The sequence below is a fragment of the Mirounga angustirostris genome, unplaced genomic scaffold (genome assembly GCF_029215605.1).
Source record: "Mirounga angustirostris isolate CCGP_5_RB_7025 unplaced genomic scaffold, mMirAng1.0.hap1 SCAF_17, whole genome shotgun sequence".
Classification (NCBI taxonomy): Eukaryota; Metazoa; Chordata; class Mammalia; order Carnivora; family Phocidae; genus Mirounga; species Mirounga angustirostris.
Window position 1 is genome coordinate 28,261,795 of NW_026991725.1, and position 23,603 is coordinate 28,285,397.

At 50.3% G+C, this 23,603-nt stretch overlaps 1 protein-coding gene across 2 annotated transcripts in view; it reads right to left on the reverse strand.

Annotated features, from left to right (window-relative positions):
• Window positions 1-23,603, reverse strand: part of PYY (peptide YY) — a 57,960-nt gene that overhangs the window by 972 nt on the left and 33,385 nt on the right. The window contains exon 2 of one of the 2 annotated variants that reach the window (XM_064582417.1): window positions 4,626-4,729. The gene's annotated coding sequence lies outside the window, so the exon portion shown is untranslated. Of the gene's footprint in view, window positions 1-67; window positions 196-4,625; window positions 4,730-23,603 lie in introns of those variants that run through there. The other variant, XM_045888034.3, reaches the window with a different exon arrangement.

The following is a 23,603-nucleotide window of genomic DNA, read 5'->3' on the forward strand; positions in this document are numbered from 1 at the left end:
CCCAGCCTCAGTTTCCCCACAAAACAGCCCGGGTTCCCCCGCACCAGACCATTCCCGGGCCACTCACGGCGACAGCTCTGGAAGCAGAGATGAGCAGGTGGAAAGCGAAAGGAGTCCCAAGGGCTGGACTGCTGCAGATCGGGCTGTGGCCTCCTCCTCTGCTCAGCGCTTTCCCTACGGGGCTTATATCTCAGCCTGGAAAGGGAGGGAGAGTCCGAGGGGGAGGGGGAGCTCCAGGGGTGGGGAGGGCCTTTCCTCCTCCTTGCCTCCACCCCCGCCAGATCGCTGAGTGCACACCCAGACGGTGCGTGATGTCTCCACCTTGCAGGAGATGAGGGGGCAGCCACCAGACTCAGACTCAGACTCTGGACAGAACCTGAACCCCATCTTCACCCCACAGCCCCCCCAACAGCAGGTGCAGCCCTCCCGAGGAAGTGAAACGTTTGTATCTAGACTCCTGGGGCAGCCCCTAGGACCAGGGATAAGATTCCATCTTCCCTAGCCTACCCGTGGGTGGGAATGAGGAGCCTGGGCTGGCCACAACCTCCAGCCAGTGGGACCTGTGACGGGTCCATGGAAAAGGCAACCTTTTCAGCCCTCGCTCTGCAGTTCCTTGGAGAGGGGCTAAGGAGGGGCAGAATCTTTCTACTGGAAGCCGGGTAGGAGCTATGGCTTTGGCTTTTGACCTGATGTTTATGATGTCCTAGAGGAGAGGCCTCTCTGGACACCCCACTATGTCCCTTCTCTGTGAAAGAGCTGGGGAGAGGACTGGGAGGAAGCCGAGGCCAGTCCCCAACCCCAGAAGCAGCTGAGTCTGCCACCTATGCATCCAGCCGGACACATACAGACCCAGGCCCAAGCAGGCCCGGCATAGAGATCCCTTCCAAGGCAGCGTACCCCATCCCCATCCAGATGTCACTCAGGGCATTGGTGTCTTCTGGGGTTAAGTGATGCCAGGGCTGCCCAAGAACGTGCCACTGTCCCCAGCCCACTGCAGTCTCCACTGGGCTCTGGGGCGAAAATCCTTGCCCAGGGCCTTTGAAAGAAAGAGGAAGGGACTCTGTTCATTAGGCACCTACTGTGCACTGGCCATTCAGGATCGCAGCACAACCCAATGAGCTGAATGTATTCCCATTTTACAGATGAGGAAACTGAAGGTCTGAGAGAGGAGGGAACCTAGGATTCGAACAAGAGGAAAGGGCTGGGGTAGACCCCAGGAAGAGGCCATCTCAGCTGAGGGGCAGAATGGCTCACTACCTGGAATGACCATAGGGCTCAGAAGTCGGGCATGGGAGCAGGGGAGGGGAGGCTAATTTGGGAGCCTGCTACCCTCTCTGAGAGGCCAACCACATCAGACCCACCTGCCCCCACTGGGAAAAGAAGGTTGTTGGGGAGTCTCCCCATAAAGCCCTTTCCAGGTCCCTTTCTCCCAGCCTGGCCAGAGCCTCCAGTGCTTCCCTGCGTCCCATCATCCCCTGAGGGCAGAAGGCGCCATCTTGGTTCTGGGCCAGCCCCTCCACCCTCCAGGACAGATGGCCATGGGTGTTATTTTTAGAGCTCTCTCAAGGTGGAGAGTCTAGGGCTCCCTCAATCATCTTTTTATAGGTTTAATCACCTGCATTCTCCGGAAACGGCTCCTTATCAACCAGTCAGGCCCCATGGGCCCTGCATATCCCAAGAAAGGCGAGGGCAGCATGCTGAGCATGGAGGCAGAAGAGGGGACCTGGACCCTATACTCAGAGGGAGGAGAAAAATCATTCACCCGAGGGGCAGGGCACAGCCCTGTTCTCCAGGACCCCCAGTCTCAGAGGAGAGTCACGGCCATAACCTTGGGGATCCCCAGTCTGAGGGGAGGGGAGCAGCAGCATCACTGGGGAGCCCCAACCCAAGGGAGGAGGCACGCCCCTAACCTTGCAGAGCCCCAGTCTGGGGAGTTGTCAGGACATAGAGACAGAGAGGAAAACAGAGGGACAAGCCTGGGTCCAGCTGGGGGAGCAGACGGCAAAAATAAAAGTACACTCCTCCAGAGGCCATGGAAGGACAGAGGCAGGTACTCACCCTCGGGATGGAGAGGACAGCCAGCGGGGCTGGTTGGGGCAGCTGTAATCCCAGGGGTCAGGGCCTAGACAAGGACCCCTGCAGGCTACAGGGGACAGGATATCTGAGAGTGGGGGCCATTTGCTCTTCTGCAGCCCTGGCTGGGGTGGTGACAGGGGGTTTCTAGTGTATTGATCCCCGGCAGAGAGAGATGACAGGGATTGTGAAATGCCCAAAGGGGATTGACGGCCTCTCATGCCTTGGGGAGTGGGGGGGTCTGAGGACAGATGGGAGCAGAGGAGAAATAGTAGAGAAGCCAGAAGGTGTGGGGGAAGGCCTGGATTCAGGATACAACCCCTAAAAAAGTCGCTTCCCTATTTGCATTTAGAACGACTGTGAGAGGGACCAGGAGCCAGCCCCCACAGCTTACAAACCTCCCGTGGTCCCACCCTGCCCTCTGATTCCACTTCCCAATCACAGGGCAAGCTGATTGGTTCATTAATCACCACCTCCTCATTGAAGAGTTTATTAACTTGTTCCTTAGTGGGGAGGATGTCTCAGCCGGTGATCAATGGGCTCAGTTAACCCCACCCACACACCCGCCATCATCACTGACCCATGACTCAGTTGCTATTAGACATGTCTGGGAGGTGGGGGGCCGATATATGTGAAAGGAGAAACTTCAAAATAATTGTTATTGTAGAATTGGGACCAGCACCTGCCTCCAACTTGTCCTCCAAGGGCAGAGGGGACAGAATCACTGGGGTTCCCTTGATCCCCATTCTCAGAACACCTAGTAAGGCCACTCCAGGGGCCAAGAACTTGGACCCCTTGCCCACGGGGGTTCAAGGGCCACTCATCAAGATAGGATGACCTATGGCACGTATCTCCAGAGGCTTAGCATTCTGTACCCCACCCCACTGACTTCCCACTGTCCACCACTTCCCACACACAAGGGCTCTCTTGGATATACCATGCACTGGGCAGTGCTAGGCCACTGCCTTCCACCCTCAACAAGGCCTCATGCCCAAGGTTCTGTGGACAGCAGGTTGCCATGTGGCAAGTATTAAGCCCCTACTCTGCCAGGCACTATCCTAAGGACAGAAGACAGAGCCATGAACAAAGGGGCAAAATCCTTGCCCTCATGGAACTTACATTCTAATGGCAGGAAACAGAAAATCAATAAAGAAAGCATGTAGTATGTCTGATTATGATAAGTACTATGGAGGAAAGTTAGAGGACAGGGGAACAAAGAGTACTAGGGTGCAGGGGGCTTATTTTATGGTGGGTGGTTGGGGAAGGCCTCACCTATTAGATGGCGTTTGAAGGAAGTGAGGAAGCAAACCATGAGGCTACCTTGGGAAGAATGTTCCAGGCAGGGGAAAGAGCAAGTGCAAAGGCCCTGAGGTAGGAGTGTGCTTGGCAGTTTGAGGGTGGCAAGGAGGTCCATGGGTTGGAGTGGAGTGAGCAATGGGGACAGTGAGAAGGAGAGGAGATCAGGGAGGCAGCAGGGGACTGGATCATGTAGGGCCTTGTAGGCTGCTATGAGGACTTTGGCTTTTGCTCAGAATGACACAAGAGCTTCAGTCCAAGGAGTGACATGGTCGGACCTAGGTGTTATTTTTTTCATTTATTTTTAAAGACTTTTTTTAAAGTAATCTCGACACCCAACGTGGGGCTCACGAGACCAAGAGTCCCATGCTCCACTGACTGAGCCAGCCAGGCGCTCCCTAACTTGGGTTTTAAAGGAAGCATCCTGGCTGCTGTGTTGAGAACAGACTGTAAGAGGGCAAGGTCAGAAGCAGAGAGGCCAGTTAGGAACCCACTGCAATAATCCAGCCAAGATGTGATGGTGGCGCAGGCCACGCGCACACGCGCGCGCGCACACACACACACACACACTCCTCACAGGTGCAGATATCCCACACATGTTTCACCCAAGGACAACTCCCAGTTACATCCAGACAGTACTGATAGCCTTGCATCTAGCTAAAAAAAATCCCCTGGAGGAGACAGTGGAAAATCAATGGATGTCAACGGGAGTTAAGCGGTGGATCTGTCTGCTCTCCCATGGTTAAGGCTGCTCATGTATTGCCCATGTGAAACTCTCTATGCTACCTTGATTCCCAGCCACAGCCCAGGAAAATACTGGCTACCGTGATGGTGCTTATCAAAATGCAAGCCTGTTCATTTTGTCATGAGTACAAATGTCCTGTTACCTAAAAACACTCTGGCTCTTTGCACGGAATGAAGCAAAGAATGAGGAATAACCCGCTGCCACCGTTGAGAATTGGCCACCTCTCCAAAGGGATATTAGCTGCATTCCAGGAAGCTTTATCATCCGCTTGGATTAATGGTAGGGGAGCAGATAGGGCCACCCTCTACTTCCCATGATCTGTCACTGTCAAAGCCCTGTGAAGGGCAACGGGGACTGTGGGTGAGTGAGTGAGGTCAATGAGAAATGGTTCAAACTGTAACACCGTGGATTCTGGTTATATCTAGGGGGTCGCTTTGGGAGGTAGTAATGCCAAGAAAGAAAGGGTTTTCGCTTCTGATGGCTGGAGTTCTCCTAGGAAACCTTCCCTTACCCCAAGTCGTCGGTCCTTCCGTAAATCGCGGCGACAGATACCTGAGGCATGGTGCACTCCCAAGCTTCAGGCTTCTCTCTAGAACAGGTGCTGCCAAAGCCTTTCTGTAAAGGACCAAATAGTAAATATTTTAGTCTCTGTTCAGCCGTTCAGCTTGGCTACTGTCACACAAAAGCAGTCAGAGAACTAGGCGTCCCCCCCCCAAAAAAAAGAATAGGTGTGGCTGCACTCCAATAAAACTTTATTGGTGGATATCAAAGATTGAATTTCACATGCACTTCACATCATGAAATATTCTCCTTTTGATTTTTTCCAACCATTTAAAGATATAAAACCATCCGTTGTAAAACCATTTGTACTCAGGACATACAAAAACAGGTTCGCAGCACCACGGTGTGCTGACCCGTGGTCTCAAAAAGCGGGTAGTTCAGTTACCCCCGGGGGTTGGGCTACCTGTTTACCAAGAGTCAGCTGGATCTCTCGCCTGTTTCAGCCAGGTATACTTGTCATTGTAATCCTATAATCCTATAATCCTATTATCACATAATTCAATTAAATATTACACAAACTGATGAAATGTGAGTGCACAGAATCACTTCCTTGAAAACTAAGTTGGCTGCTCTGAATCGACCAGAGAATTGCCGAAATGTTGAATGAGGTGTGAAGGATAACTAGAAGTTCTTCGGAGAAAATTCTAAAAAAAAATCTAAGCGGCTTCTACACCGGATAGTTTCACTCATGTCCTTACATTCTCACCCCATTTAAGGAAACTGGAAATAACAGGTGATGGGTTGTGGGAGTGATTAATGCAAGGAAGACAAGGACAACTCCAGTCAGGAGCCCAAAGAGAGCCTAGTGCCTAAATGTGCATTTATATGTTTGAAATCAAAACAAAATGACAAAGGCATATATGTTTCTATTTTTATGATTGCCCACTTGGGCCAGCCTTTTCTAAAGACTGGCTAGTGACTCAGTCCTGCTTATATCTAAGCAAGGACTTCTCCAGCAATTTACCTATATTCTGTATATTTTGAATTTGAATGGTTTTTTTTAAAGATTTTACTTATTTATTTGAGAGAGAGAGAATGAGAGAGAGAGAGCATGAGGGGGGGAGGGTCAGAGGGAGAAGCAGACTCCCTGCCGAGCAGGGAGCCCGATGCGGGACTCAATCCCGGGACTCCAGGATCATGACCTGAGCCAAAGGCAGTCGCTTAACCAACTGAGCCACCCAGGCGCCCCGAATTTGAATGTTTTTATATGGTGTATATATTAGTTCAATAATTTTTTTAAAGATTTTATTTATTTATTTGACAGAGAGAGACACAGCAAGAGAGGGAACACAAGCAGGGGAGTGGGAGAGGGAGAAGCAGGCTTCCCGCCGAACAGGGAGCCCGATGCGGGGCTCGATCCCAGGACCTCGGGATCATGACGTGAGCCGAAGGCAGACACTTAACGACTGAGCCACCCAGACACCCCTATATTACTTTAATAATTTAAAGAACTAATAAAGGGGTGCCTGAGTGGCTCAGTTGGTTAAGAGTCTGATTCTTGATTTCGGCTCAGGTGATGATCTCAGGGTCGTGAAGTCAAGCCCCACGTTGCGCTCGGCGCTGGGCGTGGAGCCTGCTTAAGATTCTCTCTCTCCCTCACCCTCTGCTCCTCCCCTCCCCGCTCAAGCTCTCTCTGTCATTAAAAAATAAAAATTTTAAAAATAAAATAAAAAATAAAGAATTAATAAACTGGGATGTCTGGGTGGCTCAGTTGGTTAAGTGTCTGACTCTTGATCTCAGCTCAGGTCTTGATTTCAGGGTCATGAGTTCAAGCCCCGCATTGGGAAAAGAAAGAAAGGAAGGAAGAAAGAAAGAAGGAAAGAGAGAGAGAAAGGGAGGAGGGAAGGAAGGAAGGAAGGAAGGAAGGAAGGAAGGAAGGAAGGAAGGAAGGAAGGAAGGGAGAAAGAAAGAGAGAAAGGGTAAAGAATTTTCTAAATCAATAAAGAGAAAACACTGGTGTGTGTTGTGAATCCTGTAACAGGGTAGCTGGGAGGGGCCCCGGGCTCCAGCCCCCGCCAGGAAGACCTGTGCACATGCCCCCACACCCACCCCACGTCAATGCTCCCGTTCCTAGGGATGAGCCTCCTGTCTGAGTCTAGAACATCTCAGGGACCTACAGTCACAGGAAGCCTGTGCTGCTGGTACAGAAACTCAGATTCTGAAAAGCGGCGTGATTCTGGGGAGAGACATGATAAGCCAGGCCATGTGAGACCTTGTATCTGTGACTCCGGGCATCTCCCATGGTGCGCCAAGGAAATGGTTGCCGAATCAGTGAACACATGAGAATATCAAGTTAGAATATTGGTGCAGCTGCCTTGATAGAGACCAAATAACAGTAACTTCGATGCCACTGAGGTGGATTTCCCTCTCGTATAAGGGTCTGAGCTGGCAGATGGTCCAGAGGTAGGGGGCTCTGACCCCCAAGGAGCCCAGCACCTTCTATCTTGTTACCCCGAGACAGCTGCATTCATCTGTTTGGCGGAAGAATGATAATCTCCCCACATTCACATGCCAGCTTATGGCAATGAGTAAAGAGAAGTAGAGGGTGAGCGTTTTCCTTTTAAAAATCTAATGGGGAAGCTGCACAGATGACTTCAGCTCCTACCCCAGCGTCCAGAACTTGGTCATATGGCCATTCCTCGCCAGGAGGGAGCCTAGGATACGTGGTCCCCACCTCGAGGATATCATCTTCCCGCATGGTTTTAGCCAACTCAGTGGTGTTTTCCCACCTCAACAACCAGCTCTCTGATTCTCCTGACACCAAGTGGGTGCTCAACAATTTGATTCAATTCTGACACTAACTACCTGAGGTTAGCTCCCACCACCCACGGGCCCAATGCCACAGTCCTGCCCCCTACTTCAGATGCCATCGAAAGTCCTGGGCCTCCCGTGCTTCCGACCAACTGGCTATAAATCTGGGACTCCCACGACCCCATCCTTGGGTTTGATAATTTGCTAGAACATTTCCAAGAACTCAGGAATACATTTTATTTACATTTACTGGTTTATTATAAAGGATGTTATAAAGGATATAAATGAGCAGCCAGATAAAGAGGTACATGGGGCAAGGCGTGGAAGGGTCCTGAGGTCAGGAGCTTCTGTCTTGTGGAGCTGTAGTGCACGGCCCTCCTTGGAGATGGGGGTGGGGCCGAAAGTTCCAGGCTTCCCATCAAGGCTTGGTCTTTCTGGTGGCCAGTCCCCCTCCTGAAGCTATCTAGGGGCCCACTCACCAAGAGTCCCCTCATTAAAACAAAAGATGCTATGGGGCGCCTGGGTGGCTCAGTCGTTAAGCGTCTGCCTTCAGCTCAGGTCATGATCCCAGGGTCCTGGGATCGAGCCCCGCGTCAGGCTCCCTGCTCCGCGGGGAGCCTGCTCCTCCCTTTCCCACTCCCCCGGCTTGTGTTCCCTCTCTCGCTGTGTCTCTCTCTGTCAAATAAATAAATAAAATCTTAAAAAAAAAAAAAAAAAGATGCTCCTCTCACCCAAGAAATGCCAAGGGCTTTAGGAGCTCTGTGTCAGGAACTGGGGACAAAGACCAAATATATATTTCGTCTTATGCCACAGCCCCCTCTGGGAATAAGCCCCAAATCTCTGTCACTTGCTTCTCTGTCAAGCTCCTAACCCATATCATCCTCTGTCCCAGACATATCCATTTAGATGTCTCCCAGTCAGCTAAAACTCAGTGTCAGCCAAAATAATGAATAACATTTCTCAAGTGCTTCCAATACACCAGGCCTTTTCACACATTAACTTAGTCTTCACTGCAAACATAATTCGCCTCTTTTTTGCAGAAGGTGGAATGGAAGCACAGAGCGTTCAAATCAGTAGCTGGCCCTTGACTTAACCCCCAAATCTCCAGGGATTTCCGGCTCCATGAACAGAATTTCCAACTCTTCAGGCGGCTGAGTGGGAAATCTTGGCTTCCCACCACAAATGACTTGACTTGCTCCTTGGAAGTCCGAAGGAAGAGCAGTGCAGATCTGAGAACAGGCAGCAGGTCTCGGAATTGAGGTGTAACCACAAAGGGATTCTTCAGAAAGGGTTTAACTTTATTCTGTCCCCTGCCATATGGAATGCACAGTTGAGGACGTGCGCTCCTCTTTAAGGCTTGTAGAACACATTTTTACCCATAAATAAAAAATGGAAATGCTGTATAGACTGCGTTTTGTCTTACACTTGTCGTTCAATGAGACATCGCAGGGCTCCTTCCTTGCCAATAAATATACGTCCAACCCTCTCCCCCAGCGCTCCCGATGCTCCTCACCTGTCCTGTTTTTTCCCCACAGCACTTGCCACTTTCTATCATACTATACACTAACTTATTTATTATGCTTATTGTCTGCCTACTTGCGACAGACTGAATGTCGTATGTTGAAAATTCGTATGTTGAAATCCTAACCCCCAATGTGATGCTCTTAGGAGGTGGGGCCTTTGGTGGGTGATTAGTTTATGAGGACTCATGAATGGGATATCAGAAAGCTCCCTCAGCCCTTCCGCCACGTGAGGACACAGCAGGAACCGTCTTTATGAATCAGGAAGGGGTTCTCCCCAGACCCTGAGTCTACCGGTGCCTTAATCTTGGATTTCCCAGTTTCCAGAATTGTGGGAAATAAATTTTGCTTTTTAAGCACTATCAAGTTTATGGGAATTGGTTATGGCAGCCTGAACAGACTAAGACACTCCTAGAATACAGGCTCCATGAAGGCAGGGGTCTTTGTTTTCCTCACTGATGTATTCCCAGGGGTGGGGGATGCCACAGGGGAGGCTGAGAGGGGGACAGGGGGCAGCAATACTTGCTGAACGAATGAATCCACCTCCTCAGGTGCAGGGGCCGCGTGGTTTAGCAACCATATATACAAGTGTGTATACACACATACATGTACACACTCCGAAAGACAAAAGTGTATTCCTGTCCCATTGCACTCTGCGCTCTCCCTTTGCTCGCCCTGCAGGCTAGGCAGTGGGGGATATGGAGCCCTGCGCACTACAGAAGGGGCACCAGACCTCACCCTGCAGGGCCAGTGTGCACCTGCCTCCGAGGCTGCAGAACTAGGGGCTGAGAACACGGACTCTAGGGCCAGGAGGACTGGGTTGGCCACTTACAAGCTGCGTGACCTTGGACAAATTACTCACCCTCCGTGTACCTCAGTTTTGTCATCTGTCAGATGTAGATGATAACAGTATCTACTTCGTATAGTTGTGACCATTTTATTTTTTTTAAGATTTTATTTATTTGAGATATATATATATAGAGAGAGAGAGAGAGAGAAAGAGGACAGAGATCAGGAGTGGAGGAAGGGGCAGAGGCAGAGGGAGGAGACTCCCCGCGGAGCAGGGAGCCCGACACAGAGCTCGATCCCAGGGCCCTGGGTTCATGACCTGAGCCAAAGGCAGACACCCAACTGACTGAGCCACCCAGGCACCCCCAGCTGTGACAATTTTAAAAGCGATTAGGTTCCAGGTGAGATGGAGTAAGGCCAGGCCGCCCTGTCTCTCCCACTGAACGCAGATCTACAAGCTGAACAGCGATGCGTGCAGTAGCCATCTGGGGAGTCGGAGAAGCAAAGAGCACTGGGCACACTGAGGAAGAAAGGCAGAGTTTGGAGCACTGCTCAACACAGAGGTGTTGACATCCCGGTTTCCTCTGGTAGCCCCTGGCTGGGACACAAGACAGCCCGGAAGGCAGACCGGGCACAGCAGTGAAGAAGAGAGGTCGACAGCAGAACCGCTCTGGTTCTGCCTCTAGGGGAGAGAAGGGGGGCCTAACACTCAGAGAGAGTAGTGAAGCCCCCGGGTTTCTCTTCTGCGTTCTCTCCCGCCCCGGCCCCCAGACAATTCTGCGGCAGTGGCGGTGGTGATGGTAGGCACCCCCCCACACACCTTAAACTCTAAGGGAGGGGAACGTCCCCCTCTGATCAAAGAGCTGTGTCCCCAAGAGGGTGGGGTGAGCCTGAAATCGGGCACAGTCCCAAGGAGTGTGCAGCAGAGCAGGGTAACCCCCGTTTTCTCACTGGAGAACAAAACAGGGAATCCCCAGGGAGCGAGAAATCACGAAGGAAACCACAGACAGGGAAGAGCAAGTTCACCAAGTTTACGAGCTCCTGAGCTCACCCCTCAGGCTGTACTCGAATGGATCTGGTCTCCAGTGTAAGCATAAGACTGGGCTCTAGGATAGACCACCGCCCAGGTCCCAGACTGGCCACTGGATGCGACACCCATGGCACCAAGCTGAACCCCACTGCAAAAGCTTTGACGTTGAAATGACATTGAAACTATAACCCACGGAAATCTGGTCCGGACTCACAGCCTGAAGCGACCGGGGTCAGTTGCCTGCTAAAACGAAATTGCCCACATTCTCTGAAGAACTTTAACAATAGCCAGATTCTTACAACATAATCTTTTTGAATACCCAGGATACAAGGAAGCATTATGCAGCATACCAGAACCAGGAGAATCTTCAACTCAGACAGATGCGAATGCCAAGATGACCCAGAGGCTAGATTTCTCTGACCAAGACTTCAAAGCAGCTATTTTATTTTATTTATTCTTTTTAGACTTTTTATATTTTATTTGAGAGAGCGAGCAATCGAGAGAAAACATGAGTGGAGTGGGGAGGGGCAGAGGGAGAGGGAGAAGCAGGCTCCCCGCTGAGCAGGGAGCCCCATGCAGGGCTCGATCCCAGGATCCTGGTGTCATGACCTAAGCTGAAGCCAGCCGCTTAACCGACTGAGCCACCCAGGCGCCCCCAAAGCAGCTATTTTACATGCTTCAGGCAAATACTCTTTAAATGAATGAAAAGATAGAAAGTCTCAGCTATTAAAGATATATAAACAGAACCAAATGGAAATTTTAGAAGTGAAAAAACAAAATAACCAAAATAGAAATTTCCTGGATGGGATCAAATAGCAGATGGATATAACAAAGGAAAGAACCAGTGAACTTGAAGATAGAGCACTAGAAATCATCCACTGTAAGCCACAGAGAGGGCACCCGGCTGGCTCAGTGGGTGCAGCGTGTAACTCTTGATCTCGGGGGTATGAGTTCAAGCCCCACCTTGGGTGTGGAGATTACTTAAAAATAAAATCTTAAAAAAAAAAAAAAGAAAAAGAAAAGAAATTCTCAGTGAAAAAAAGAACTAAGGGAATTTGCTCCCAGCAGATCTGCACTAAAAGAATTGTGAAGGAAGGGGGCGCCTGGGTAGCTCAGTTGGTTAAGCGATTGCCTTCGGCTCAGGTCATGATCCTGGAGTCCCGGGATCGAGTCCCGCATTGGGCTCCCTGCTCAGCGGGGGGTCTGCTTCTCCCTCTGACCCTCTTCCCTCTTGTGCTGTCTCTCATTCTCTCTCTCAAATAAATAAATAAAATCTTGAAAAAAAAAAAGAATTGTGAAGGAAGAGTCAGACAGATGCCTAAAGATATTGGCATTTTCTTCTGAAGTTAAACTTGAGACCCTTTAGGGGCGCCTGGGTGGCTCAGTTGGTTAAGCGACTGCCTTTGGCTCAGGTCATGATCCTGGAGTCCCTGGATCGAGTCCCGCATCGGGCTCCCTGCTCGGCAGGGAGTCTGCTTCTCCCTCTGACCCTCCCCCCTCTCATGTGCTCTCTCTCATTCTCTCTCTCTCAAATAAATAAATAAAATCTTTAAAAAAAAAAAAAAACTTGAGACCCTTTAGACCCTCTATGACCCAGAAATCCCACTCCAAGGCATTTATCCTAGAGAAACGAATACATATGTCCACACAAAAACCTGTACATGAGTGTTTATAGAAGCTCTATTCATAATTTCCCCAAGTTGGAAACAATCTGAATATCCTTCAGTGAGTGACCGAATGAACAAGCTATGATACATTCCTATGCTGCGATATTTACTACTTAGCAGTTAAGAGGAATGAACCATTGAGATACAGAATAAGTTGGATTAATGTCAAAGGCATTAGGCTGAGTGCACAAAGCCTGTCTTAAAAGGTCACATACTGTATAATTCCACTTATAGGACATTCTCGAAAAGATAAAACTATGGTTGATAAAGAGCAGATCAGCAGTTGCCGAAGATAGGGGTAGGAGGAAGAATGACTGCACAGGGATAGAACCTGGGAGCCCTTCACGGTGACGTAACTCTTCCAAATCCTGACCTGTGGTGGTGACCACAGGAATCTACACACGTGTTAAAAGTCAGAACTGTACCCCAACCAAAAAAGTCAATTTTACTCTATGTTACTTTTTAGAATCATTTTTTTTAAAGTTACTATCTCTAAAGAGCTTATCACAGTGCCTGGTAAATAGTAAGCTTTCAAAAAGTGTTTAAAATAGATTCCTAGCTTTTCGAACCTGAGACACCTGTCTGTATAAGGAACATATGAGAAATGCCCACTGGGGGTTGCTGCTTAAAGAACAGGAGAATATCCTGCTCCCCTGGGGTCTGTGCCTTCTGGGAGTTCACACCTCAGTGGTGTCCCCAGAGGCTTCTGTACAAGCAGAAGGGAAGCAGCATGAAGACTCATGACCACCTGGCACAAACAGTCCCCAGGAAGAGGTGAGGTGAGGAGGGGAGGACTGTGGGGGAGCGGGTCCAGGTGCATTTAGAGAGCGTGGGGTCTCCTAGACGCTCAGAGTTCCGCTCCAGAGCCAAATCCCAGTTCAAGCTCTGCTTCATCCCCTCCGCCAGCCTCTGTGGCCAAGCTACTTTATCTCTGAGCCTTGGTGTTGTTATCTGTGAAAAGTAGATCATAAAACTGCCCGTAAAGGGAGATGATGATTTAATGATATGGTGCCCATCAGATGCTCAGCACCATTGCCAGCTCATAGTAAATGCCCCATAAAATGCTACAGTTTATGGCTATTATTTGCAATAAAGCGATTGGCAGGATACACCCAAAATGTGAACAGTGGGTTACCTTTTGTTGAGAGCTTTTTTTTTAAGATTTTATTTTTAAGAAATCTCTACACCCGGGCACCCGGGTGGCTCAGTCATTAAGCGGCTGCCTTCGGCTCAGGTCGTGGTCCCAGGGTCCTGGGATCAAGTCCCGCATCAGGCTCCCTGCTCGGCGGAGAGCCTGCTTCTCCCTCTCCCTCTCTCTGCTGCTCTGCCTACTTGTGCTCTCTCTCTGTGTGTTAAACAAACAAATAAATAAAAATCTTTAAAAAAAAAAAAAAAAAAGAAGGGGCGCCTGGGTGGCTCAGTTGGTTAAGCGACTGCCTTCGGCTCAGGTCATGATCCTGGAGTCCCGGGATCGAGTCCCGCATCGGGCTCCCTGCTCCGCAGGGAGTCTGCTTCTCCCTCTGACCCTCCTCCCTCTCATTCTCTCTGTCTCAAATAAATAAATAAAATCTTTAAAAAAAAAAAAAAAAGAAATCTCTACACCCAACGTGGGGCTCGAACTCACAACCCCGAGATCAAGAGTCCCACACTCTACAGACGGAGCCAGCCCAGTGTCCCTCGTTGAGGGTTTGTTGTTGTTGTTGAGGGCTTTTTATCCCCAACATTTCATTCCGAATATGTTCAAACTTACAGCAAGTTGAAAAGACTGTTGGGCGAATGTTCTTAGTAAGATCCAGGGTGCCTCCTGGAGTCCTGGGATCGAGTCCCGCATCGGGCTCCCTGCTCAGCAGGGAGTCTGCTTCTCCCTCTGACCCTCCCCCCTCTCATGTGCACTCTCTCTCTCTCTCTCATTCTCGCTCTCTCAAATGAATAAATAAATAAATAAAATCTTAAAAAAAAAAAAAAGATCCAGGATGCTTTTTCTTTTTGTTTATCCATAGTTTACATTGTCTATAACAGACATACATTACTTGGATAATGAGAAATAAATACAAGGGAAGGGAAAAAGGGAAAAAAAAATGTGAAGGAGAACAGGACCAAGGACAGGGTCCCATGGGCCAAAGTCGCTGTCCCCCACTGATAGCCTCGGCTCTGCCATCAACTACCTTTAGAATCGGCCCCACATCTAATTAGAAATTCTTCCAGCCATTGAGCCACTTGCCCATATGTCACAGTTGTGTCCACAGGATGTCAGGAGAGATTCTGCCAAGCACCTGTGGCCCCTCCATCCCCGACAAGTAATTCCATTAATGAGGCAAATTAGATCAACCCAGAGTAATCTGTTCTTAGCGGTTTCTGATCATGTCTTCTTCTTTTTTTTTTTTAAGATTTTATTTATTTATTTATCAGAGAGAGAGAGGGCACAAGCAGGGGGAGAGGCAGAAGCAGTCTCCCCGCCGAGCAGGGAGCCTGATGCGGGGCTCGATCCCAGGACCCTGGGACCATGACCCAAGCCGAAGGCAGACGCTCAACAACTGAGCCACCCAGACGTCCCTCTGATCATGTCTTCCCTTCCACATACTTGCAAAACTGAGGGCGGTGGAAAAGGCATGGATTCTGGAGTCAGACTGTCTGGGTTTGAATGTCACTTGTATTTCTCAGCTGTGTGACTTTGGGCAAGTTGCCTGACCTCCCTGAGCCTCTCTGCAAAAGGAATAATAAAGCCCGTGTCACAGGCTACTTCGATAAATAAAATAATGGATGTATCTCTCTCCCTCCCCATCCAAACTGTGGTCTCCTCAAGGCCAAGGCCTGGCCTTCCTATCTTTGCCTCCCCCAGTGCCCAGCACCAAAGGGACCCTCACCCCACCCCCTGCCCCCAATACCCCTTCCACTCCCCTCTCCACTTCTCTGCCCCCTGCATCTCCCCATTTCTCTCCACAGCTCTCACTAAGCCCCTCTCCACACACTGTCCTCTCCTCCCTCACCTGGAACCTCCCACTTCTCCCTCTCCCCCCCTTCCCTCTCTTGCCCAGCCCAAGCAACAAGCTTCACCCCTACTCCATTCCATGTCCCCTGTGCAGCCCGTGGCCTGCTCCGTGGCCCCCAGTGGAGTGATAAAGTGGTGTCGACTCATTTGCTCAATCACTTGTTAACAGCTTCATTAGTTCTGAGGGCTCCATAGAAAGCCATTAGTGTGACTCGGTCTGTGCCATCCACGCGGGGAGCAGGGAGGTGACAGCAGAGAGAGGAGAAAACAGAACACAACCCACCATCCGCCCTGCTGGCACCTCCCGGGGAGACCGAGGCCCAGGCCAGCTGTACAGAAACTAGGGTTTGGTGGTGGGGGGTGTGCCTCTCCTTGACACCCCCTTGCACCTTACAGGATGCGGAGGGGGGTGCTGCCCCCAGCTGGAGGGCGCTGGCCTGAAGCCCGTTCTGGGCCTACCTACCCCCACCACAGGCACCACAGACCTGCCCATTCCTTGGCATGACACATTCGTGGCCCTCCCTGCCTCCATCCTCCTTCGCCCTTCCGGCCACTTTCTCCTGCCTCACCTCTGCCCAGTCTCCCCTCTCCTCTGCCCAGCTCTGAGGTCCCCGGAAACCACAGTCCAGTCTCCGAGCCATCCCTGACCCTGCCACAGGGGTCTTCCTGCTTGCGGTCCCTGCTCCAGAGCAGGGCTATTCAGGAAAACCTCTTGAAATTGCTGTCCCAGAGCCGGAGGCTCTTAAAAACCACCACTAGCTGAGAAGATTTTTCTCTACAGTAAGAGTTCTTTTTTTTTTTTTAAGATTTTATTTATTTATTTGACAGAGAGAGACACCGTGAGAGAGGGAACACAAGCAGGGGGAGCAGGAGAGGGAGAAGCAGGCTTCCCGCTGAGCAGGGAGCCCGATGTGGGGCTCGATCCAGGACTCTGGGATCATGACCTGAGCCGAAGGCAGACGCTTAATGACTGAGCCACCCAGGTGCCCCCCCCTTTTTTTAACTTATTTGAGAGAGAGAGAGAGAGAGAGAGCACATGAGTGGGGGGAGGAGCAGAGGGAAAGAGAGAATCTCAAGCAGATTTCCCACTGAGTGGGGAGCCTGCCACAGGGCTCGATCTCATGACCCTGATCGTGACCTGAGCCGAAACAAAGAGGAGGACGCTTAACCGACGGCGCCACCCAGGCAACCCCTACAATAAGTTCTTAACCAGGGTCCTTTGATGGGCTTCGGGAATCTGTGAATCCCTTGAAGTTGCATGACAAAATCTGTGTGAAGGGTCATCTTCCTGAGGAAGACTGTCCATGGCCTCCATGAATATCTGAAGCCCCCACCACACTCTCCCCCAGGTCACCTCCCTCTCCTGCTGGTGAGGTGTGGTGGCATTGGGAATTACTCACCAGACACTCCGTTTGGGTCTGTCCCTCAGAGAGAAAAGCCACACGTGCTCCACATTACTTAACTATTTGTAAGTCACACACTCATGATTTGTATCTGGTCCTACAACAGTAAAGGTAGGAGGAAATGTTATTCGTAGAGGTCACCCCCACTCCAAGTCTGTGGCTGGGCTCCCCATCAGAAGGTCAGAGGTGTTTGTCCATCTGCCCCCTGGACTGTGCACACCTGGCATACAGTACCCTTGACTTATTTCTCTCCATCATGGCCCCGAGCCCGGTGGCAGGCCGCGGGAGAACCTCAATAAAGGTATGTTGGAATACAGATATGAATGAGTCTCTATTTCATAGACAAAGATATGAGACACAAAGAGGGAAGATGACTTGCCTACATGAGGTCACCTAATCTTACCAGCTGGGCCTGGGCCTCTGGCACAGGCCTGGCTCCTTAGCCCTGGGCTGATGGGGTGGCTTGGGATATGTTCTCTGACTCTTGCTGATTGTCCCCAAATCTATTCTTCTCTTCTTCATTAGTCAGATAACCTCAGACTTAGCTGAAACCTGGCCATCGAGAATAAAAAAAACAAAAACAAAAAAAAACCCACACATAGTCCCAACCTCTCTTGCAATTAATTATGTAGATATGACTAAGTTCTGGCCAATGAATTACAAATGAAAGCAATGTTTATAATTTCCAGGAAGTGTCATTCAAGGCATTGTAAAGCACCATAATGGTATGTGTTTTGTTTTTGGGTTGTTTTTTTTTTTCCCTGCTTCATCCTCCTTTCTGTTTGCTGGAGGAAGACCTAATGGCTAGAGCTCAAGCAGCCATGTTGGACCATAAGGCAAAGGACACATCTTAGACAGCCAGAGTGAAAAGCCTGACAGGCCCTGGATCCCTGACAATTCACCACCACACCAACCCAGGATGCCAACTTCTGGGCTTTTTATACAAGAGAATAAGACCTTGTATGCTTACGGCAATCATCTTCAAAGTGCGCTTTCCAGTTCAAGAGCTACAGCAACACCTCACAACTTGTTAGAAAGACACATTCTCAAGCCCCATCCTGAGAACTAAATCAGAATCTGGGGGTGGGGACTGGGTTTTAACAAGGCCTCTGCTTGATTCTGATACACACTCAAGTTTGAGAACCACCGGGTTGAGACATTATAAATTTGTTTTCCTTCACTCTCAGCTGGACCTGATCCCCAATGATAACACATCCAAAGGGGAAATAAGATGTCTGGGCAAGGACTGCACTTGTGTATATGGCATCTTTGCAGGGGGTGGGGGGCAGGAAACAACTTTTAAAGCACTCCCTTCTCTAATAACAGCAACAAGAAAAAAATTAGAAGTATTTGAATATAATCCCATGACTTGAGCAACTAGAAGCAGGCCAAAAGGGAAATGAGGATGTGGGCATCCAGATGAGGCCCAGGGATGGAAGGGGCGGGGGATGGGGAGGAGAGAAAAAAACAGGGCAGAGAGAGTTTAGTCAGTGGCAGAGAGCTTAAATTCATCCAAATGGTAGTTCTATAAATGTTTTTTTTTTTTTAAGATCTACTTATTTGAGAGAGAGAGTGTGTATGAATGGTGGTGAGGGGCAGGGGGAGAGGGAGAGAGAGAATCTTAAGCAGGCTCTGTGCCCAGCACAGAGCCCAACTCCAAGCGTGACTAGGAGCCTGAAGAGGGCTTGCTTGATCTCACTACCCTGAGATCATGACCCGAGCCAAAACCAAGAGTCAGACGCTTAACCGACTGCACCATCCAGGTGCCCCTCTCTAAATGCTTTAAATTTTTTTCAACTTTTTTTATTGGAGAATAGCACCCATACTTATTATGCACAAACTGTAAGTGTTCAGCTCAATGGGTTTCCACAAACTAAACACACCAGTGTAACCAGCACCCAGTATAAGAGACAGAGCACATTACCAGTCCCCCAGAAGTCCTCCTATTGCCCCCCTTCCCGTCACTTCCCTGCTGAGGGTAATCACTTATCCTTACTTCAAACCTATCAATGGAAGCACATGGTAAGTGTTAAGTGTCCAGCTCTTTATGGGCCACATTATGTTTGTGAAGTTCACCCTGTTGTTATATGTATAACATATAGCTTGTTCATTCTCATCTTACATAATATTCCATTGTGTGAATGTCACTATTTTTTTTTAAGATTTTATTTTTAAGTAATCTCCATACCCAACGTGGGGCTCGAACTTAAAACCCCGAGGTCAAGAGTTGCACGCTCCACGGACTGAGCCAACCAGGTGCCCTGCCCACTTAACTCTCATATCGTAAGGCCCTGGGTGCCTGTGTGGTATTTTGTAGGTGGGGGCTCCCTTGCTGAGCAAGCATTTGATGGAGAGATCACCGCATGCTCATATACACTACTCTATGTCTACAATGTGAACGGTGCCCCTGAGATTCGATGCTCTTTTGCAGCGCACAACCTCTATGCTAGTATTTGGTGGCTTTGCTTTCAGGCAGGAGTCAGGCAAAAAACAGAGGGTTTAGCCAAGGTTCTGGCAAAAGCAGGAGTCCTGGGAAATAAAGCAGATTTGGGTGTGTGGCAGAAACAGGCATGACTGGACAGAACTGGACAGTCTTTCAAGCTAATGAGATGTCAGTAAGACATGCTTGAAGCTGGGCCAAGCTGGATTCTGTGCTCAACTGGGAGCCTGGGCTGGATGCCTCTGACCAGTCTGTTGAGTAGGCTTCCCTGGTCTGGGGGCAGCTGTCATTTTGTTCTAGATAAGATGGTTTGTCCCTCAGACAACCTTGGCATGGGGTACCCTAAGAAGGAAAAGGATGCCAAGCCCGTGGCCTCCAGCAGCATGTTGAGGTCCTGAAAGCAGCTGGGAGTGGAAAACAGGGTTCTAAGGAGAGTCTAGGGGGCAGAGCTGAGAGCCCTGGGATGAAGGAGGCAGCAAGAGGGTGTGGTCACCTTCCAGGCGCTCTCCCAGGGAAGCCCCTCTCTAACTTAGTCCCCAGTTCTGGAGCCTGATCAGTGTCCCACAGACCCAGCCCTGCCAGGACACAGGTGGCCTGAGCCCCGCAGCTTCTGGGACCCTCCGGGTCTCGGTGCCTGTCCCCAAGGGGAGGAAGGCAACACCTGGTAGGGAGTAGTGGATACATCCCTGGGGCCTGGCTGGAGGCGACACGGCTGGGTGTGAGGGCTGTTACCCCAAGGGCTCACACATCACAGGAGGACTCCTTCAGATATCCACCTGCACCCACCGCCCACCCTGCCACGAGGGCACGCCCCCAGCTCTCACCCTCAGGGACCCAGAGGCCGCACGGGGACACCCGCGCGCAGGTCCGCCCACTCCACACCCTTTCCCACCGCTCACCCCACACCCTGGCGGCTGGCGGGTGACCGCCCCCGCCGCACGCCGCCCCCCCCCCCCGCGCCCGGGGGTCCCGCGCCAGCCGCCAGCCCGAGGCGAGCGGCAGGTGTTTGCACAGCTAAGTGGCGTCTGTGTACAGAGCCTGCGAGCGGCCGCGCCGCGCTTATCTCCCGCAAACACATTATCTCCCGCAGGGCCAGCAGCGCGCAGTGCCGGACCCCCTCGCCCCGCCGCGCTCATCCGGCCGGCGCTGATAAGGACCGGAGGGAGCGGAGGGCGCCGCCACTTCCCGGCACCCTGCCCGCCTCCGATCGCCCCGCGGATCCGGAGCGATGATGGGGTCGCTGTTAGGAGGGCCCCAACCGGGGGGGCGGGGGGGAGGCCGGAGACTCCCCAGCGCCGTGCCGCTGCTGCTGCGCGCCCCCTGCCCAACGGCCCTGGTCCCCCTTCCCCCGGGGGAGCCCCCCACCCCGCCCGGCCTCAGCCACCAGCCCTGGCGGCCCGGGGCTCGTCTGTCTGCCCGGGCCTCCTTCCCCTGGTGGCGGCGACCCAGCCAGGGACCCACGTCTTGACCTGGATTCCCAGGGGGTGGCAGCAGGAGGCTGGTCAGGAATTCCTAAACACTACTATTAGTACTACTACTAGTATCTGATTTGACCGAGGCTTAACTGGGGCGCGGGGCGCTTAACTGGGGCGCTGCCTGAGAAGCATTACAATCATCTGATTTCATTTTCGCAACAATTTCCCAACCACTCGGTGAGGGAGGCACTGTTACTATTCCCATTTTGCGGAGGTGGAAACTGCTTACTTAGGTGGAAACCTTAGCGTATGGATTTGAACTTGGCGCTGTCTGAACCCGGAGCCTGCAGGGACCTCCTCCTGAGAGGCCAGCGGGTTAGTCCAGCCTCGTCAGTTTACAGAGGAAGACCATGAGGCACAGCGGAGGAAGCAGCTGGTATCTGGGTGGCAGGCACGGAGTAGGCTCTGAGGTCACTGAAATTGATTGCCGAAGTCTAGACCGGGGCTTGGTCAGATCGTTAAATCTCGATTTTGCTCTTAATTAAATCCAGTCTGGTTGCATGAGGCGGTGGTACTGGGCATGACTTTGTTCCTCCTCCAAACTTGTAGGAAAGTGGTGATAAAAGAAAAGGCCCTTCTCAATACAAAAACAAGTGAAATAAATATATCAAAAATTGTATAAGTTGGACTACATTAAAATGTAACACTTCTCTATATAATAAAAAAACTAAAATAAAAGGCAGGCCTCAAACTTAAGAAAACATATTTACCACATTACAACCAAAGAAGCATTAAGGTCTGGAATATAGAAAGAGTACCTACAAATCAATAAAGAAATGACCCAGATCCCTGTTTGAAAAAGTGAGCAAGGACAAAACGCAAGTAACTAATAAATGTGAAAAATATTTATTCTATCTTACTATTAATCAAAGAAATACAAATTAAAAGAAAGAGATACTTTTTTCCCAATTAAAAAATTGGGGGACGGAGAATTTTTTTTTTTTTTTCAGCGCTAACACCCAGTGCTGCCCAGGCCATGACCAGCCCCTTGGCGAACACTAAAGAGGAGACTATAGGAGAATTTTCAGAAGGCTGGTTTAGAGTCATGGGTGTCTACCTTTTATCCAGGTTCCCATTTCCGTGAAGGTAAGCAGTAGATATATCCAGGGGTAAGTACGAGGATACTCAGCAAAGCAGCAACTAACAAAACACCCAAAAAGGGGAACAACACAAAATTCCCAAATATCCAACAATGGGTAAATTATAGTATATATGAAAGATGTACTATGTTAATGAAGCCATTAAAAATCACATTTTAGAAAATTGTTGAATGACATGGAAATATTTAGGACATATGCTTACAGGTGAAAAAAGCCAAGTACATAAAAATAGTATATATGGAATGGCTCCAGGTCTATAAAAATACACATGTCTATGTCTATACATGGAAGGAAATCTCTCAGGGATATTCTGTACATAAAAATGTCAACGATGGGGGCAGCTGGGGTGGCTCAGTCGGTTAAGCATCTGCCTTCGGCTCAGGTCATGATCCTATAGTCCCAGGATCTAGGCCCTTGTCCTCACAGGATCTAGCCCTTGTCAGGCTCCCTGCCCAGCGGGGAGTCTCCTTTTGCCTCCCCTCCCCCCACACACACTCCTGCTCTTTCGCTCACTCTCTCTCTCAAATAAATAAATAAAATCTTTTAAAAATGTCAAGGATAGTCATCTCTTGGGATGGAACTACGGGTTATTTTTTCTTTATATTTTTATGTAATTGTTATAATTTGCAATGGATATTACTTTTATAATCAGAAAAGTTTTAACTGAGAAAATTAAAAACAAGAAATAATTAAAATAAAATAATTAAAATAATTAAAAACAAAATGTATAATCCATAAAACATTGTTCTCTTTATTTTCTTGGCACTCTAGCCCCAGCCAGGGAACCATATTTTTGACATTTGCTCAGGGGTGGGAGACCCCACTTCCTCCTCATGGGATCCCCAGACTTCCTGAGAGCTGCCCCTAGGCTGGCCTGCCTGGCCCACGGGTTTCTCACCTAAACCCCACCTGCTGCCACCCCTTCTTTCCTGCCTGCCCCCTGCAGGGTGGGAATTCGTCCTGTCCACCAGCTCCCTGTCCCCTCTCCCCATCTTGTCAGAAGGCCTCAGGACTATAACCTAATGTCTTCTGCCTGTCACCTCCCTGCCCTAGAGCCAAAGCCTGGCCCCCTCTCCCCACTTTCTCCAGCCTCCAGCCAGGAATGAGGCCCAAGGAAGGACCAGAGCCCAGAAGGGCTGTGGTACCAGCAGAGAAAAGAGCAGAGGCCAGGCTCAGTGCCTGGGAGGAGGAGAGACCCAAGGTTGGCCAGGAGTAGGCAACAGGGTGGGCCCCTTGGCCCATAAAGAGAGGTGAGCGTCCAGCTCTTTCTCTCCTGAAGACACATACCCAAGTGTATGTCCAAGAGGGGAGGCATTTGGGGTATCTGTGGAGGAGGCTAGGTGCCCCCATTGCTCCCCATGGTTCCCCCCAAGACTGGGTTTCTTGCAGCCCAAAGGAAAGGATCCTTTGAGGACTGTGGCCCCAGACAGGCCTAAACGGGAATCTCAGTTCTACAGCCCACTGATTTTGCCTTTCTGAGCCTCAGTTTCCCTCATCTGTAAATGGGAATAATACCCTTGCAAGGCCATTGCAAGGACCACAGAAAATGGAGAAAACCACAGAGCAGAGGTCCGTTAAACCATAGCTGGGGCTCTTATGCCTGCCCCAGGACTCAGAACCACGAGCCAATGTCGGGGGAGCCCACACACTCCTGCCCCTCCACCCCGTCACCCGCTCACATGTGGATGGATTCTCACGCCCACCCACCACAAACTGTCTCTTGAATCCCAGCTCCACGTGTGTCTGCAGCATGCCGGGCACCCT